This window comes from Sinocyclocheilus grahami, unplaced genomic scaffold (genome assembly GCF_001515645.1).
Source record: "Sinocyclocheilus grahami isolate Dianchi unplaced genomic scaffold, SAMN03320097.WGS_v1.1 scaffold248.1, whole genome shotgun sequence".
Classification (NCBI taxonomy): domain Eukaryota; kingdom Metazoa; phylum Chordata; class Actinopteri; order Cypriniformes; family Cyprinidae; genus Sinocyclocheilus; species Sinocyclocheilus grahami.
Window position 1 is genome coordinate 294,366 of NW_015505427.1, and position 18,382 is coordinate 312,747.

The 18,382-nt window shown below is 36.7% G+C and overlaps 1 pseudogene; it reads left to right on the plus strand.

Moving 5' to 3' along the window:
* The window catches only part of LOC107598205 (partitioning defective 6 homolog gamma-like), a 59,378-nt pseudogene that overhangs the window by 15,781 nt on the left and 25,215 nt on the right, over positions 1-18,382 (plus strand).

The following is an 18,382-nucleotide window of genomic DNA, read 5'->3' on the forward strand; positions in this document are numbered from 1 at the left end:
ATGAAAATTTGATACCAGCATATCCCTAATGGCGAATGTGATTCATACATAAACATGTTTTGTTTATTAAATTAAGCATGAAGGTTCACCCCTAAACCTAACTGTCAGTTGGGCGTAAGATGATTGTATGAAAATGTATAAATAAGATTACCCAAATTAGCCACCAGTTCGCCAAAACTTAAAATAGTTACGAATTGCCAGAGTGTGTTGGGTCGATGGATATAGACTTTTTATTCTCATGTTCTTAATCATGTTAATGTATTTGTTAAAGGTCCCATGACATGCTGCTTTTTGGATGCTTTTATATAGGCCTAAGTGGTCCCTAGTATTGTATCTGAAGTCTCTTTCCCGAAATTCAGCCTTGGTGCAGAATTTCAGCCACTACGAGCCAGTCCCACAATGAGCTTTCCTTAGGACGTGCCATTTCTGTGTCTGTAGCTTTAAATGCTAATGAGGAGGAGAGAGGCGGGGCAACTGCCATGCTTCGCTCGTTTGTAAGCCATGATGTCTCTCGAGGAAAAAAAAATATTGCGCTCTCCTATTCTCCAAATTCTCTGGGCGGGCAAAGCAGAGAAAGGGGAGGTAACCTTTCCCCGTATGACGACATAAAGGGAAGATTCCAGATTGGGCCATCTGAGCTTTCATTTTCTCAAAGGTGAAGCAGGATACCCAGGGCTCGGTTTACACCTATCGCCATTTCTAGCCACTGGGGGACCGTAGGCAGGCTTGGGGAACTCATATTAATGTTAAAAAACCTCATAAAGTGAAATGTTCATGCCATGGGACCTTTAATGTTCATTTCTCTTGTTCATGTAATTTATGAGCATTTTCCATTTTTAAAATGTTTTTAAAATCAGTTTAGATATATTTTTTTGCTAATAATTTTAAATTCTTGAACTTAAAAAATTTTACCAAAATTGAGGAAAAAGAAATGTTGCAACTAACTGAAATAATTTTAAGTTTTTCCATCTAATACTGCTCGTTTAATTTTATTTCAGCTTTATATCAGTTAACAAATCTTTTTCTCATGTTCTTATGCAGGCTACAGATTCACACTAGGGGTCGACCGATTATCGGCGCCGATATTAAGTATTTTTATGATTATCGGTATCGGTTATTTTCAAAACCGATTCGCTGATAAAATAACTTAATTTTGAAACGTGCTATTTGGCTCTGATGCAGCCTGTCAGAACTCACCACTCTGTGGCCTAAAGCAGTCTCCGCCCACCGCTCATCTGATTTGTTGGGAGTCACGAGTCCGACCAATCAATGCGGAATTCACTCTCACCCCAAAAGCTCTTGCTAACTGGAGCTGCTTCAGTGATCACGCATCAGTTGTTTCTCAAAGGTAAGTTCCAATAGATCCCAATCCAATAACGTTGCACTGAAGTTGCAAAACACCTCAATATTATATATTATTTCCGCGATGCGGAAAACGCAAACGGAATCGTGGAATCCATATTAATGGAATTTACTGTATGACGCGGAATGTCACGGAATTTGTCAAAGTTTGGATGAATTAATCAAAAGTAGGTCAGTACACTTAAATAGATATGGATATGGACTAGTATCTGTAAATATTTAGCCACAAAAATACTATTTTAAATATGGATCCAGCATGTGTGTCTCTGTGTATGTAAATGGCACAGACCAGCGGTTTTGTTTTCTACACAGTGTGTGATGCTCGCGGTGATTTCAGCTTCTGTCGTATCACTATATGAGGACATAAATACATGAACAACATCTCCAGGACTCCCTCTAAGAGTCACTTCATGAGCATTTGACAGTTTCATTGGAGTAAAACTATCTTCATAACATTTACATAGACCTACAGAAACAAGTTCCTCATGGCAACCCGTCAAAATATAAGTTCGGGTTAGCTTAATGAAATTATCAGAAATATATTACTGTGGTGCAGTATGATGTACATGATACTACTCAGTGATGAAAGTCTTCCGTCGCTTCGACGGATTTCCGGCAATTGGAAAAAATGAGGGGAAAAGAAACATGTAGCACATTGTTGTTGTTCTGCCGGTGTTCTGACGATTTGTTGGTAGCATAATCTGACAGGTAGCATTATTTGTCAGAACACCAGCACACCAAAAATCCTCCCCGCGACGGCTGCAGCTTCTCACTGACAACATAACGCCGCTCGCATCATTCACAGTCGGGTTATTAGCAGATAACACCGAGCAGGTCTTGAATTTCAGGCGCAGGATTGCGGCTATTAATAATAATTATACTCATTCCCGCAGGTTCCGCGCTTATAACGTGATGACAGATGAAGGAACTTATCATTTGCACGTACTTTTGAGTCTTGAGAACTCTTATTTTCTGTGCGCCCACAGATCGCGATAAGAAGAGTGACAGATTTTAATAATTATTCAAGGAGTTTGCAAATGTGATAATTGATTTAATACAACAATTCAATAAACACGTACTGCCTGATTTTGCGCTATTTCATCAACGAAAATAGTTCCAAATAAAATAACAGCTCAGCCGCTTCACATCTCTAAAAGCAAATACAGCGGTGTTTCATTCATGAATGAAAGTGCGTTTTTGAACGAATCTAATGAGTCAGTGATTCATGATTACCCATTCATAAAGACAGTCACTTGCGTCATTCCTGAATGAATCAGCCATTGAAACGAATCAATAGAATTAATGATTCAGTGATAAAATCTGTGATTTGCCGCCACCTGCTGGCGGTTTCAGTTTCATTTTAATTGCATTTATTTAAATCATTTAATATTTCTGTATTCAAAATTTTATTTAAAACATTAATCTCCACATGAATTTATGAATTTAACTGCACTCATGCCACCTCTGAGCCTCACTGAATGTCTGAAAATGTACCTACAAGCCACTTTTGTGTTATTTTTGTGCCACCTCTGTAGTACAAATACATTTTTCATGAATACTAATTTCATGATTGGTAACTTATTTTTCTTATTCTACTTCTTATTATATTGTTTTAAATAGAATTTTTAAAAAGCTTATAAACATAAATATTTGAATTTGACAGATGAAAATGATGCCATTGCAAAGGTAAAAAGAAAATGCTCCTGTAAATCACTTCACCTCATATTAATTTTTGATCAGAATTTTTTATTATTGATCAGAAGGTGCTCCTTAATTTTTTTTAATTAGGAGGACAAGCGCTCTTGATTACAAGAAGAAAAACACTGCTCTTAAACTGGGTGTGTGACAAGTATGGCTGAGGAATGGGGTTTGGCCGAGAAAACATTTTCAGTCAAAAGTTTAGTTTTTTTGCTTTAACCCCTGACTACTACAACAATTAATACAACTTTTGTTTAAAAGAATAATCGCATATGCTATTTCTTCCATGTTTTAATTTTAATGGTAAACCCATTAAATAAAGAGTTTGCCAAAAAATAAAGAGTTTAACTCTTTAAAATAAAGAGTTTACTGTGGGAGTACTATACTCAACCAACACCAGGGAAGGCAGTTTTTGTCAGAGCCCTTGTTATTCTTAATTTTGACATTAATTTTAATTTTTACACCAGACATATATATCGGTTATCGGTCTACTTGATCTGTAATAATCGTATCGGCATCGGCCTTGAAAAACACATATCGGTCGACCCCTAATTCACACTTCAGTGGATAGGTTGCTAATTTTGTGGAATTAAACATTTATTAACTGCATATTTGCTGAATTCCAAAGGTGTATGATTGGAAAGGCAAAAAAGGAAAATAGTGAGGAATATATCAGCTTTGGTGATATGTTGGTTGGCCGCTAATCCTTATCTAGTAACAAATGACTAGAAAGATCATTCAGAAGTTTCAAAGCTTTATTAATATCAGTGTAGTATTGTTTTGTAGCAGCATGCTGACTTCTGCGTTTCTTTTGCAGCATGGAGCAGAGTTCCGGAGGTTTTCTGTGGATCGAGTAAAACCCGGCAAATTTGAGGAATTCTACAAACTCATCATGACCATCCACCGGATTGCGAACATGGAGGTGATGATCGGATACGCTGATATTCACGGAGACCTCCTCCCCATCAATAATGACGAGAACTTCAGCAAGGCCGTGTCGACTGCACACCCCCTGCTGCGAATCTTTATCCAGAGACAAGGTACAAGCTCCCTCTCACTTCCCTCCCACATCCCTTTATTCTCTGTGTCCCAGTTTTTCCTTGCTCTGTTTGTTTTTTCGAGGTGAATGTTCCTGCTTCACATTGTCTGGTGACTTGTCTTGGATTGCCGGAAGATCTAGTCGAGTAATCAGTCTCAGGGATGCCTTGCATAGAAATATGGGTTTCATATTCCCTTGACCTCAATTGAGAATCGGACAGTTAGGGGTTAAAATCCTGCAGAATGTAGAGTATGAATTTAGCACATACTTGCAGGGAGATTCAGTCCCCAATTTCTGTGGTCAGGCGAAAATACAGGGTAAACGGGATCATGCGATGCGTGATTGTATGCGGTGTTCTGAAGCACACAGTCCCAAACGTGGCCCCGTGTGCAGCTATTATGTTGTCATTGTTTCCCTGGCGTGGGCCAGTACACACTGATGTGTGTGTGATCGAGCCGCTGCGGTCTGAAGATAACTTTCTACAGGATAGGCTACTGGTTTTGATGGTAGGGAAGAGAGTGACAGTTCTTTCCTGTGGAGAGACTCAGACTCTTCCTGTAAATCCCAGTGCACCCTTAAAGACAAATCAGCATCCTGTTGCTGAACTGTTGAATGTGTGTTAGATACTTTTTCCTTTCAGGATCTGAGAATGTGTGTTCAGTTGCAGAAACCGCTCTCTAAAATGGTTGGTACTAGTGATAGGCTGATATATTTAGTCTTAATGTTGAGATTGGCTTTGGATATTTGTCTAAGTATGTCTCTTTGATTGAATAACAGAATTAGTATTAGAATTAGTATTAGTTTTGCCATTGTGCCATTGCAAAATCTTGTCGATGTTTCATGGTTTCTGTATGTAAAGTCAACATTAATTGCCCCCCATAATTTCTGAGTTAAACCATATATTCAACAGGTTAAAATGTAGAACAGGACCTTTTTTTTTTTTTTTTTAATTGACCCTTTGGTTTGATTGACTTGCGATCTGACAAATCATAATGCCAAATCTGCCATTTTGTGTGAGAGAAGGATAGAATCATTCTATTTTGCCCTAATTCCTTGGCTCATGCCGAATCAGTTGCACTCTGATGTCATTTTACGTTACGAAAATTTTCCCGTCATTACGAATTTTCTGAAATATCTACTGTTTCGAACTTGTCCTAGACAGTTTGTATGATTTATTTTTACCAAGATTGACTCACCTCTCTCATCTTTTTAAGTGGGAGAACTTGCACAATTGGTGGCTGACTAAATACTTTTTTTCCCCACTGTATACTGTATGTGTGTGTGTGAATATATACTGTGTGTGTGTGTGAATATATACTGTATGTGTGTGTGTGTATATGTATATATTGTGTATATATATATTTTAATAAATCTGCAAAAATGTCAACAATTCTGTGTTTTTCTGTCAATATGGGGTGCTGTGTGTACATTAATGAGGAAAAAAAAATAACTTAAATGATTTTAGCAAATGGCTGCAATATAACAAAGAGTGAAAAATTTAAGGGGGTCTGAATACTTTCCGTACCCACTGTATATACTGTATATAATTTTTTTTTTTTTTGTAAACTGGGCTTCACTGTTCATTTGAGTGTTCAGATCAGTCTGTTCTCAGAGGGACTGCAGCCTATAGAAAGCTGGTCACAGTCTGCTGATATGGAGGGCATGTCACACAGACAAAAGAGCCACGTGAAAACAGACAAAACACAGAGAGTCCCCTCAGCAGGCTGGGCCTTGCTCAACGTTCCACATCCACAGATAGGACGCTTCGCTCACCGTGCTTTAAAGCTATGAACCCTGCTCTGCGATAATTGCAGTCTTCCCATCTCTACAGTTGTACAACCGTAGTCCATTAATGTATTGTAATTAGTAGTCCTGCAAGGAAGACACAATGCAGTTCAACTCCAAGAACAGCCTTCAAGCGGTTTTCATTCTTTGACAGCTTTTGCAGGTATTAAGGTTGCTCACACTTATTATTGTGATTTTTAGTGATCAGATTTACAAAGTAGAATACAGATTTTGACACCTTAGATCATTTCATAAACAGTGATTAGTAGTTTATGTAGAAGGATTTAACATTTAGCCATTCTTGCTTTGGATAAAAATGTGGAATGTAGTCAAACAATTCATGCATGTAAAGTTTTACTCCTCTTGACGGCTTGGCTTCCAGTCGTGGATTACGTAAGTCGTGTTTTCTTGCGACAGCACAAGCTTTTAAGTGGTCAGCAGGATTTGTACTATTATGCTAATTTGTTTCTTTACTCGTAGCTGTGAGTGCCATTCAGCGCTCATAGTGACCATTGTGAATGTCGAACAATGAGGTGCTTTCTCACGGTTTGGCCATCTCCTAACCTGAGCGTGAGTAAGCCCGTAACAAGCAGCACTCACTGGGCGGTACCGGAGAGTCCCAGCATTCCTGTCACTCGTGGGTTCCTGACATAGACATGGTCACACACATAGACGGTGAGTCAGTGTTAATGAGAGATTATTCCAAAGCAGGGATACTCAACTTTAGGAGCCAAGAAGGCCACATTTAAACCACCGACGGATTGGACTTCGTTTTATGGATGCATGTGCTTTCCAAAAAAATCAAGGACATTTAAAGTCTGGTTTATTCTTGATGTATCCACAGCAGTGCTTGAGCTCACAAATATAACATACATCTGACCTTCACATCCACTTTTTGGATATTTGTCGGCATCATTGATAAAACTACTTCTCATTTTTGCAGATTTATTAAAAAAGAAAAACTGAAATATCACATGGTCCTAAGTATTCAGACACTCATATATTTAACTCAGGTGCTGTCCATTTCTTCTGATCATCCTTGAGATGGTTCTACACCTTCATTTGAGTCCAGCTGTGTTTGATTATACTGATTGGACTTGATTAGGAAAGCCACACACCTGTCTATATAAGACCTTACAGCTCACAGTGCATGTCAGAGCAAATGAGAATCATGAGGTCAAAGGAACTGCCTGAAGAGCTCAGAGACAGAATTGTGGCAAGGCACAGATCTGGCCAAGGTTACAAAAAAATACATGGCTGTATTAGATCAAAAGGGTGCTTCTACTAAATACTGAGCAAAGGGTCTGAATACTTAGGACCATGTGATATTTCAGTTTTTCTTTTTTAATAAATCTGCAAAAATGTCAACAATTCTGTGTTTTTCTGTCAATATGGGGTGCTGTGTGTACATTAATGAGGAAAAAAAATTAACTTAAATGATTTTAGCAAATGGCTGCAATATAACAAAGAGTGAAAAATTTAAGGGGGTCTGAATACTTTCCGTACCCACTGTATATATAATTATTATTATTTTTTTTTGGGGGGGGGAATTTTTGCATTCCCATTTGCGCAAATAGCAAAAGAAAATCTCCATGGTAGTGTTTATGACTTTCAGTAGAGAAAATTATATAAAATGTGCCGTCACTCCCATAGACGCTGTTTTAGAAACACCCTCGCATTAGCGTTAATTCGTTTTTTTGTAATTTGATGCAAAGGTAATATAATACAAAATATAATGTTATAAATGTACATAAATTTTTTTTTTTAAAAATGAAAAAAAAAAAACGATTTACGATGCTGATGACCGTTGAAACGCATCATCACAATCTTGTGAAAAAGGGTCCATAATTCACCCAAAAATGCAAATTCTGCCATTTGTTTACTCACCCTCATTTTGTTTCAACTGATAAGACTACTGTTCATTTTGGAAACACAGATGAAGATCTTTTTAATGATTTGACACTTAATTCAAATGGATTTCTTTCTTTATGAACTTTTGGGAGCATCAAAATGTTTCTGGAATGGATTTCAGTGGATGGACCGAAATCTCTCGGGTTTCATTAAAACTATCTTCATTTGTATTTTGAAGACAAAGCTTATGGGTTTGGAACAACATGAGAGTGAAGATGCTGCCAGAATTTTCAGTTTTGGGTGAACTGACCCTTTATTGATTCTGTTTCCAGTTTCTTTTGACAGTTCTGTTTATTTAATGGTTCTTTTAGTACTTTTGCGGAAGGAATACTTTGAAAAAAACACCATGTCGTTGCCAGATGATGATGAATACTGATTGATTTTTAACTATATATGAAATAACATTTCTTAACAAAAAATGTGGTAACGTTAATTTATTTTTTATAAAGTACTACTAACAGAAATGACATTGTCAAATGAAAAACAAGTCAGTTTCCACAGCAGCTTTAAAGGGATATTTCACCAAAAAATTTAAATTACCCCATGATTTACTCACCCTCAAGCCGTTCTAGGTGTATATGACTTTCTTCTTTTACACGAATACAATCGGAGTTATATTTGTCCTGGCTCTTACAAGCTTTATAATGGCAGGGAATAGGGATCAAGATTTTGAAGCTCAAAAAAGTGCATAAATCCATCATAAAAATTGTTCCACATGGCTCCATGGGTTAATAAAGGCCTTCTGAAGTAAATTGATGTGTTTGTGTAAGAAAAATATCCATATTTAAAACTTTATAAACCACAATCTCTAGCCTAGCTAACTGTCATAAGTGCATTCATGAGAGAGTGGTATTCCAGCGGATGACGTCGGACGTAGGCATAGCGTACCATAGTTATAAAACTTGGAAGAGCCAGGACATTTTTTAATATAACTCTGATTGTTTTTGTCTGAAAGAAGAAAGTCAAGTCAAGTCACCTTTATTTATATAGCACTTTTAACAATTCAGATTGTCAAAGCAACTGTACAGCATTAATTAGGAAAATAGTGTGTCAATAATGCAAAATGACAATAGTAAACACTCAATTTTCAGTTAAAGGCAGTTCATCATTGAATTCAGTGATGTCGTCATCCAGCTCAGTTCAGTTTAAATAGATGATATCACTGGATATTAAGTGTCCCCAACTAAGCAAGCCAGAGGCGACAGCGACAAGGAACCAAAACTCCATCGGTGACAGAATGGAGACAAAACCTTGGGAGAAACCAGGCTCAGTCGGGGGGCCAGTTCTCCTCTGACCAGATGAACCAGCAGTTCAATTCCAGGCTGCAGCAAAGTCAGATTGTGCAGAGGACTCAACTGGTTCTTGTGGTCTTGTCCCGGTGGCCGTCTAGGAAACAAGGTCTTCACTGGGGATCTGTCTCTGGGGCTCATCTAGTTGTCCTAATGAACTATCCCTTTAAGTCTTACAAGCCTTCAGAAGAACATAGTACAGTTAGTTGTACATGATATATAACCAACTATCTGTTTGATTTCACTAAAAAAGCACCGGTTGATAAGAGTCCATTCAGGAATCATTTGGACTACATGAGTTGTGCTTTAAGTGCTTTAATCACTAAAAGAACCGAGTCATTTGTTTCTGCAATCAGACTTCACTGGTTGTGCAAGGCATGTTGCAGTAAATAATTAAAAAAATGGAACTGTTCCCAACTCTTTTCTCTCTCTTTAAATTTACTAGGCTACAGAATAAAGGCTGATGGGCCATGTGTGTTAAGAACAGCACTGTTCTTAACATACATGGACAAATCAGTTTCTTTTAACTGCCCCCTAGAGCTCTGAGAACTCACAAACTTTATATTTATCTTTTCTTCTTTTCTTTTATCACTCTCTTTCACTCAGAGAGGTCACCAGTGGAGACTTCCTTTATATAAATGCACTATAAAGATGAGAGAAAAGCAGCCCAGTCAGTCTTGAGTTCAGTCAGACATGGACTTGGTCTGATGTTGCAGACACTGACTCAGGGCACTCTAATGCTCAGTTAAGACCTAGGAGCAGATCTCACCCCTGCTGAGCCAGACACTGGGGACTTCCACTCCAGAGCACTGTGGGAAAGACCCATCTGATGTGTGCACCTGTCCTGACCTGTGGTTGGCCAGAGGCACAGTAACGCCCCCCAGATCTCTTGGTAATGTCTAATGTGGGGTCAGAGGAAATGAATGTGACAGATCCTTGCACATACTCAATGTTGGGGAGGGGAAACTAATTAAAAGTAATGTTGCTAATCTAACTACATTTTTCAGTAGCGTGACAGTAGCTTGGTAGTAGTTTTCAAAATAGCTTAGAATTTCAAATGACAAATAATTTTTTTTATTTTATTTGTTTTGCCTACACGTGACAACACAATATGCTACATTAAGTTTTTTGTCACTTTGTATTGCATACACAGCCGCTCATTAGAGTGAGCTTATAAAATGCATGTTATTAAAATGTTTCTTAGGTGTTGCTGGGAAATCCAATTCATTTAGGCAAATCATTAAAGCAGTTCATTTTGACATTTGTCCTCGCACAAAATCCTTGCAACATTTTGTAGCGTCATTTTATAAACTTGACAGTTTTAACCTTTTTATAATTTTACAAAAGTTTTCTATTTCAAATAAGTGCTGTTCTTTTGAACTTTATTAATTTATGAATCCTGGGGGGAAAAAATCGGTGTCCACAAATATACAAAGCAGCACAACTGTTTTCAACATTGATAATTATAATACATGTTTCTTGAGCATCAAATCAGCATGTTAGAATAATTTCTGAAGGATCGTGTGAAAATTCAGCTTTGCATCACATTAATAAATTACATTTTAAAATGTATATATAATATATATGTGTATATATTGCCCCCATAAACAGCTGTCATGTAATTAGCAACAATTTCTTTTAAAAGGAGACACTCTTTTCTCTCTTCTGATTGGAGGATTGTTTTCAGTTTATATGTAATAATAATTATACGGAACGGAAATGAGTAAGATGCAGGAGTGTGGGAACATGACCCAGAAGTTTTATTTCCTTATGTAATTCACTCCATCATGTCTGTGTTTTGTGACGATAATAAACCGGAGCAAAACTCTGCTGTCCTGTTTTGAAGTTTTTGACTTCAGTCAGTTCATCTTTGTCAAGCAGCATCTGTCGCCTACAGAATCATTTGAATCAGAATTTGTTGTTTTTTATTTCGTTACAGTGAAAATTTAGAGGATAAGGATACAGACACATGTTCTTTGTTTATTCAAGCCCAAATTAGAAAGGAAGTTGATTGAGAACACATGTCGGAAGTCTTCATAGCGTGCTACGACTTTATGATCAATGATACATTCTCTTATTTTACAGACTGAGCATATGAAGACTACGAATGCAGTTCACTCTGTTATTGTTTACTTGTGAGTTATTTTTGTGGTCTTCATTTCTGCTGGTCAGTCGTAACCATAATTGACCAATCGTGCTAACATCTTAGAAAGTTAAAGGTTAAGCTCAATGGCATACCGTTGACGACCACAGACTGTAATTTTAACTTCAGACCCTGCGTTTGTAAAAAACAAACCGAATGTTTTGTTGAAGTTGTCTAGATCTGTGCTGGGTGGTTGTGGGTCACAGACGTTATTCCTGTGGGTGGATATTTCTCTATGTAAACAGCTTGCTTGCTGCTTTTTTCTGGTACGTTTGTGCAGGTTATGTGAAAGTTACAGGGTTTGCAAGTCATGACAGGCGTTGCCAGATTGGATGTAACTTTGCTTGTGTGATATTTATGTCTTATGGCTAAACCTTGTGCATATTGCTGTTTCTTGTCTCATAGATTTCTTTTTTGATTTAAAATTGCTGATCATATTAATGCTCAAATGTCACTCCATGTCTTGACATCACTCATACAGCATTGTATTAAAAAACCCTTAAGTTGATACTACTAGTCAGTTTGTTAACGGTTTATTTAATTCATGCTACTTTATCAGTGTCCGTTCAAATTGATATGTAAATTAAGGAAACTGATGGCACTGTAATTATGAAAATTGCCGAATTAGAAAGTGCAATGTCTTCAAACTCACTAGTGAACCAGCATAAAGGATTTTTATGTCGTGATAGTTGGGGCCTAGGAATTTTTATTTTTTTATTTTTTCCCCAAATTCTATTTTTTTCCATTATATCTTTTGGGGAATTTCTCAATTTTAATGGTTTGATTCCATTTCAGCAATCAAAAATGTTTTACCAAGTGAATTCATGAAACTTTAAAACGTGTTATTAATTTATTAAAATTGACATCATATAATTTATTAAAATGAAAAATGTATTTATTTATTAATTCAGAAATTCTGTTTTTACTGTATTTTTAATAAATAAATCTGCCTTGGTAAACATAAGAGATCGTTTAGAATATATTAAGTCATACAGACCCTAGACTTCTGAATGCAAATTTTTATTTTTTGGGGGGACTCAATTCAATTAATACATAAAATAAAATAAAAATATATATAATAATATATATATATATATATAGTCCCCATAAACAGCTTTCATGTAATTAGCAAAATGTTGTAAGTTACTTCAAGTACATCAACAATTTCTTTTAAAAGGAGACACTCTTTTCTCTCCTCTGATTGGAAGATTGTATTATTATTATTACTTTTGGGGAATTTAGCTGTTTTAATGGTTTGATTAGATTTCAACAATCAAAAATGGTTTACCAAGTGAATTCATGAAACTTTAAAACGTGTTATTAATTTATTAAAATCGACATATAATTTATTAAAATGAACAAATTTCTTTATTTATTCAGAAGTTCTGTGTTGTCACTTTTAATTCTTCTGGATTATGTGTCTTATGATTTAATACACAATGTCAAACGCATTGGTACTCAGAAGAATGCATAAAGCTTTTAAATTAATCTTTTAAAATGTAATCAAATTAAATTTTAACTTTTTGGGGGGCAAGAAAATGCTAAATGAAAGAGGTTTCATTTTTACACATAAATTGTGATTTAGTAATTTTCCTTAAATGTTTTAAACTGTAGTATAATTATTGGTGCTATTAATAATCAATATAATGAGTTAATGTTTATTAATTAATAGAATGAGTTAATAATGAGAATATTGAGTATGCAGTGCCAGTAGGTGAAACTGTGGCGCTTATTCACATAGAGACACACAGAACATGCAAACTTCATATTTCAATAGCAGTCTTTTTGTGCTATGATATTCACAGACACTAGTCCATATTGTGATTTGATTCATCGCACAACCTACTTTTAATTTTGCCCAATTCTGTGACTTCCCCTTATTATTTAAAAATTTTTTTTTTTTTTTTAGTAAATTCCATTTTTAAGACTGAATTCTGCGATTCCATCCGCATTACGGAAGTCATATAGCCTTATGATAGTTGTAACAGTCTGTATGAATGAGGTTATTCAAGTTCACAGTGACATACAGCAGATACATCAGGGCAAAGACTAAATACAGGACACACAGAACATCAACAAACCAGAGCGTTTCCTATCTGTGGCTTGTTCCTGCTGTTTTTGGAGACACACAGGCTAAACTAAACTGAGCTTCTCAGACAAACAGAAAGCTAAGACTGAGGTAAATGTTGATAATGGTGTAGGAAATGTGGGCCAAGCTCTTTTAAACAGGGTTTTGTGTCTCGCATGTGTGTTTACACCCAAGATCACCTGAAACAACTGACTCGTGTGAATGGAGAAACCACATATAGCTTCTAAATTGTGCTACTTTATTTTATATATAGTTTGACATTTCCAATAGCATAGTCACTTTCTGACTCCTAAAAATCTCAAACAATGAGCTATTGTGGTATTCCTTCATGCCCAAAAATGAATGGCATTTTGACAGCATGGCAGTGCATTCGTCTGTGCTTGTTAAAGGGGGTAAAAGCGTCTTTCTTTGCATGCACTTGTAAATGTGCCTTTTAATCTATACTGGAATGATCTTCAAAGTCAGCCCGCTAAAACTGCAGGAAATTGCTTTTCAAGGCACTCTCTGGCATTGCTAGTTTTGTGCACTTTTACTGGCTATTTTTAGAAGAGAAGCACTCTTAAGTTTCTTCCACCGAGAACCGAGAGGGGGGAAAAAAGCTGAAACCAGTCCATGAGGCAGGACTTAGACAGTGAATAGTACAGAGGTGTCAAGGAATCGTGGAGCAGTGGTTGAGAGTGGGTTTCTTTGGAATATGAGTCATGGAATATGTTTATGATAATAGTTTTAAAGCGTTTGGTCACTCTGTGCTGGCATTGTATGGAAAAGAGCAGCTTGGAGATTGTGATTTTCCAGGTAAGTCTATCAACTTCATTGCCAGTTATTTTTGTGAAACATTGTGCAGATTTAAGTACAAATACGGAGTTGCTGCTTTCACAGGGTACAGATCTGTCCCTTTAAAGAACGGCTTTAGTGAAAACCTAGAGCTGGCATCTCTACTGGTGTATGTTGATATACAGCAGGTGGAGGTAAGGAACCTATTTTGAAACAGGCAATTTGTTGATGATGTAATCATTTATTTTAAGAAAAGATTTAATTTTATTGAGAATACTGTTAGTTTAATGGAAATCCCCTATCATATCTCGCTTGTTTCTTCAGAAAGCGCAGGAGGAACTTTACTCCTCCTCGAAACAGTTGCAAAAGAAACAGGCGGAGTTAAGCAATGAGTTCTGCCTCTACGACACTCACTCCAACCAGTTCGTGTATTTTTAGAAGAGAAGCACTCTTAAGTTTCTTCCACCGAGAACCGAGAGGGGGGAAAAAAGCTGAAACCAGTCCATGAGGCAGGACTTAGACAGTGAATAGTACAGAGGTGTCAAGGAATCGTGGAGCAGTGGTTGAGAGTGGGTTTCTTTGGAATATGAGTCATGGAATATGTTTATGATAATAGTTTTAAAGCGTTTGGTCACTCTGTGCTGGCATTGTATGGAAAAGAGCAGCTTGGAGATTGTGATTTTCCATTTTGGGCAAATCCGTTTCATTTAGTCTGCGGTTTTCTGCTAATGCGTGAACTTCACTTGATATTATTTGTGGCGCCTCCCATCCAATTTTATCACAAAATTTAAACAACAACTGTGGTTTTGTCTCTCTTTAATGTGTTGGGACAGATCACCGTATACGGTGCCTGTGTTTCGAGCAGCACATGAACCGATCATCTCATCCTCTTCACTACTAGCTTTAGCATGAAATAAACATGAATAAACATCAGAAGTTATGCTGAAAAGGATCGTGCAACTTGTCGAAATCGATCTTGTTTCATGTATACGCTCAGTTTCAATAAACCGCTTACAACGTCACGTAATGTTACATTTACCTCAGGAAAACCATTCAGTGTCTAATTGTCCATAAACTGGATCGTCAGCTAGAAACAGTAACTCTAGAATGAAGAATTTGTCTATGTATTATGCACTATATTGTTACATATTCAATATATTTGAACTTACCCTGTTGTCTGTTATATTTAATCTGCCGTGAAAGTTATTACAACCACTCTTTAAATGCTTATTGTTCAACAACACATTTAAATATAAACAATTATATAATTTTGAAATTGATATAAAAATGGCCTTATGTACAACTTAAATGTTTGCATATTTTTGATTCATGTTTATTATTAGATTCAATTCGGGTTTTAGGCCAAAAATAACACTGTAATTTTGGTTTTGGTGTTTTCTTAAATTATTTCTTATTTTGTGTTTCATACAAGTAGTGATGCACCACAAATTCTTTTCATGGTATGTTTGCTAACCAATAAAAGGCTGATATTAAAATTCTAGACCATTTTGTCTAAATGAATGAATGTGAATGTGGGCGTTACATCATTGGAAAGTACAGTATGAAATTAGACATTTTGATATTTGCTAAAGGTTACATTTAACAGTGTTATTACATTATGTGTTTTTTAAGATAAACATTAAGTGAATGTTCGATGAAAGTAAAAATAAAATGTAAAAATGAGCATGTACAAAATCTACTTATACAATAAATGTCTAATGTTGCCAGAGATCCAATTTGGTTATATTAAATTGCACCCTTTTTCTTTTTTCTGATCTTGTCTATCGGACTAATAATTGCCGACATTTGATTTCAAGTTTCACATATCTGTAACAAAAGAAAATATCTCTGTAGCTGTTCAGAATTTCATTTTTAAGCTCAGCGTGTAAATCCTCTGTTAAATTGGTGTTCACACAGTCTAAACTCTTCCTCCTCTGTCTCTCTTCTAAGTGTGTTATTGTTATTTTTTGAGGAGAGTGAAGGGCGACCCACTTTAAACTAATTTTAGTAGCATTTAGATGGTTATTGTTTCGCACCCAGGTCTCAAATCTCCACCTCGAAGTGAGTTTTCATGTCTGTATATAAGGCATGTACCCATAAATGAGTTAGTTCTCCTGATGTTTCATAAGCGAATCCCTTAAATGGTGGTGCTTTCTACAGCATAAGGGATATGAAATCCTTCTAGAAGATTCTGCCGTGTTTTTCTTCTGTTTCTCCGACTGTCTGCAGCGGCAGCCAACTGCAGGGAACCGTTTGCACATCTGGCTGGTGGAGGCAGTGGAGCCCAGGGGCTTCTGGGAACTCTGTAATGAGAGAATGCCTGGCCGTCGGCAAACACACACACAGCTCACCCACAGCTGTTTGTTCTCACCGTGTGCCGCCGCCACCGCGAGCAGGCCTGAAAATCACCAAACTCGCATCTCAGGAGCAGAGATTAATCTCCCTCGCTGTGAGATTATATGACATCCATGATTGTTTTGATATGCTGTTTATTTGTGGCAAAAATCGAGCTGTGACTCTTACATAAGGACAGCAGTGGATTATGCAGTTCACCACGACGACCGCTCGCTTCAGCGTAAACGAACTCAGGGCCGGCCCACAGAGGGCCGGTCCTGCTGAGATTATTTTTGGCCTTCGTGGAGCACGAGCAGGACTGTGTGCTGCCTCTTTCATATGGGGTAAAATAAATAATAAAAGGCCATAGAGGTTGAGTTCTTGGTATGCTGGCTGAGTTTAAAGCGTTGGTCACAGTAGCGAGGCTTCACTTATTTTGTGTGCTGTTACTCTGGATAACGCGCTGCTTTTGTCTGCGCAGCGGAGAGGAGCCTGAGGCGGTGCCGTTAACAGCAACTTTTCTCAGAAACATACAATAAATGTTATTCAAAGATTGCCTTTATTTTTTTTAAGGGAGACAGCAGCTGTCAGGCCACTCTGTGATACAGCAGTGTCTCTGTTTGTCTTTCCAGTTAAAGTGCTTACCTCTCCAAAGCACTGGGGCGTAGCAGTCATTTTAACATCAGGGTCTGACCCCCCAATTTTGTTCCTGCTGAGCATGAAGTAAATTTGGTTGGGCCCTGCAAGAAGTTGCAAAATAATAACCATGGTGGAAATTTACCAGGAAAAAATATTTCACCCAAAGTTTTATCTCATGTGTGAAGAGAATTACTTTTACTTTTTTTTTTGTTTATTATTATTTAAATGTATTTATTTATGCATTTTAATATAAATGCAAAGCGTGTAATTTCTGCGTCACTAGCGGCAGCGCACACAATAGCAAAAATAATGTGATTTTAGAAAAGAAGTGCATGGGGCTTTGTGATTCTTATAATGCTACAAAAGTACATTTTCTGTTAAATTAAAGCATGTTTATTATTTTATCTCAACATTTTAAAGTCATTTTAGGCATTAGGTTGCTGGATATAACTGCACAGAAAGGGTTATTTTTTTGTAATTTTTATTTTTATAACTAACTCATATTATTCACAGCTTGTGGCTATATCATTTAAACAATTAGTTTTTTTAGCAAGAATAATGGGATTTTTATTTTTATTTATTTATTTAAAGTTCAAGTTTCATACACTTCCCATCATACATTTTCAGAAAAACAAATAGTCTGTTGTTCAGCAAAGATCTGAAACTCATGATTTTGAAAAAAGAACTTGCATAAATTTTCTGGTAAATTAAAACTGGTGTATTATTTAAACTGTTCTTGCCATTTTTACAGTCGTTTTAAGGTTTTAGGCATTTATGTTGTCATGGCGAGTTGTAAAAGTATATATAGCTATACAGAAAAGATTTTTCACACAAACTACATTAAAACTGATATTCTTCATGTCTTGTGGTTATACTTTTGAAACGGTGAATATTTTAACATTTACAAATTCTATTTTTCTGTTTTTATAAGTGCCTCTTTGTAACCTACATTTTTGGTCCATCAGAAATTACAAAAAATTAAAAACAAAAGATAATTGCTATGAATGGTTTTTTAATCTGGATCTCCAGATTATTTCACAACATCAGACATGAGAACTTTCCTTTGTACTAAGACAAACCTTTCCCCCATTGTTCATCCAGTTTTCATTAATTGAGCTGTAATGGGCAGAACCTGGCCGAATCTGGTCTCATTTTGTGTTGGTTACCGCTGCTCTGTGTTGTTCTGCCAAGCGTAGCCTACACTGGAGCCACTGGATGACTGCTGTAAAATGTAGTTGATGTTGTGTGGTCCAGCGTGTGTGGTAGGTTTAAAGGATGCTGTAAAAGAAGGCGAGAGGGCAGAGGGTGGAGCGGACGCC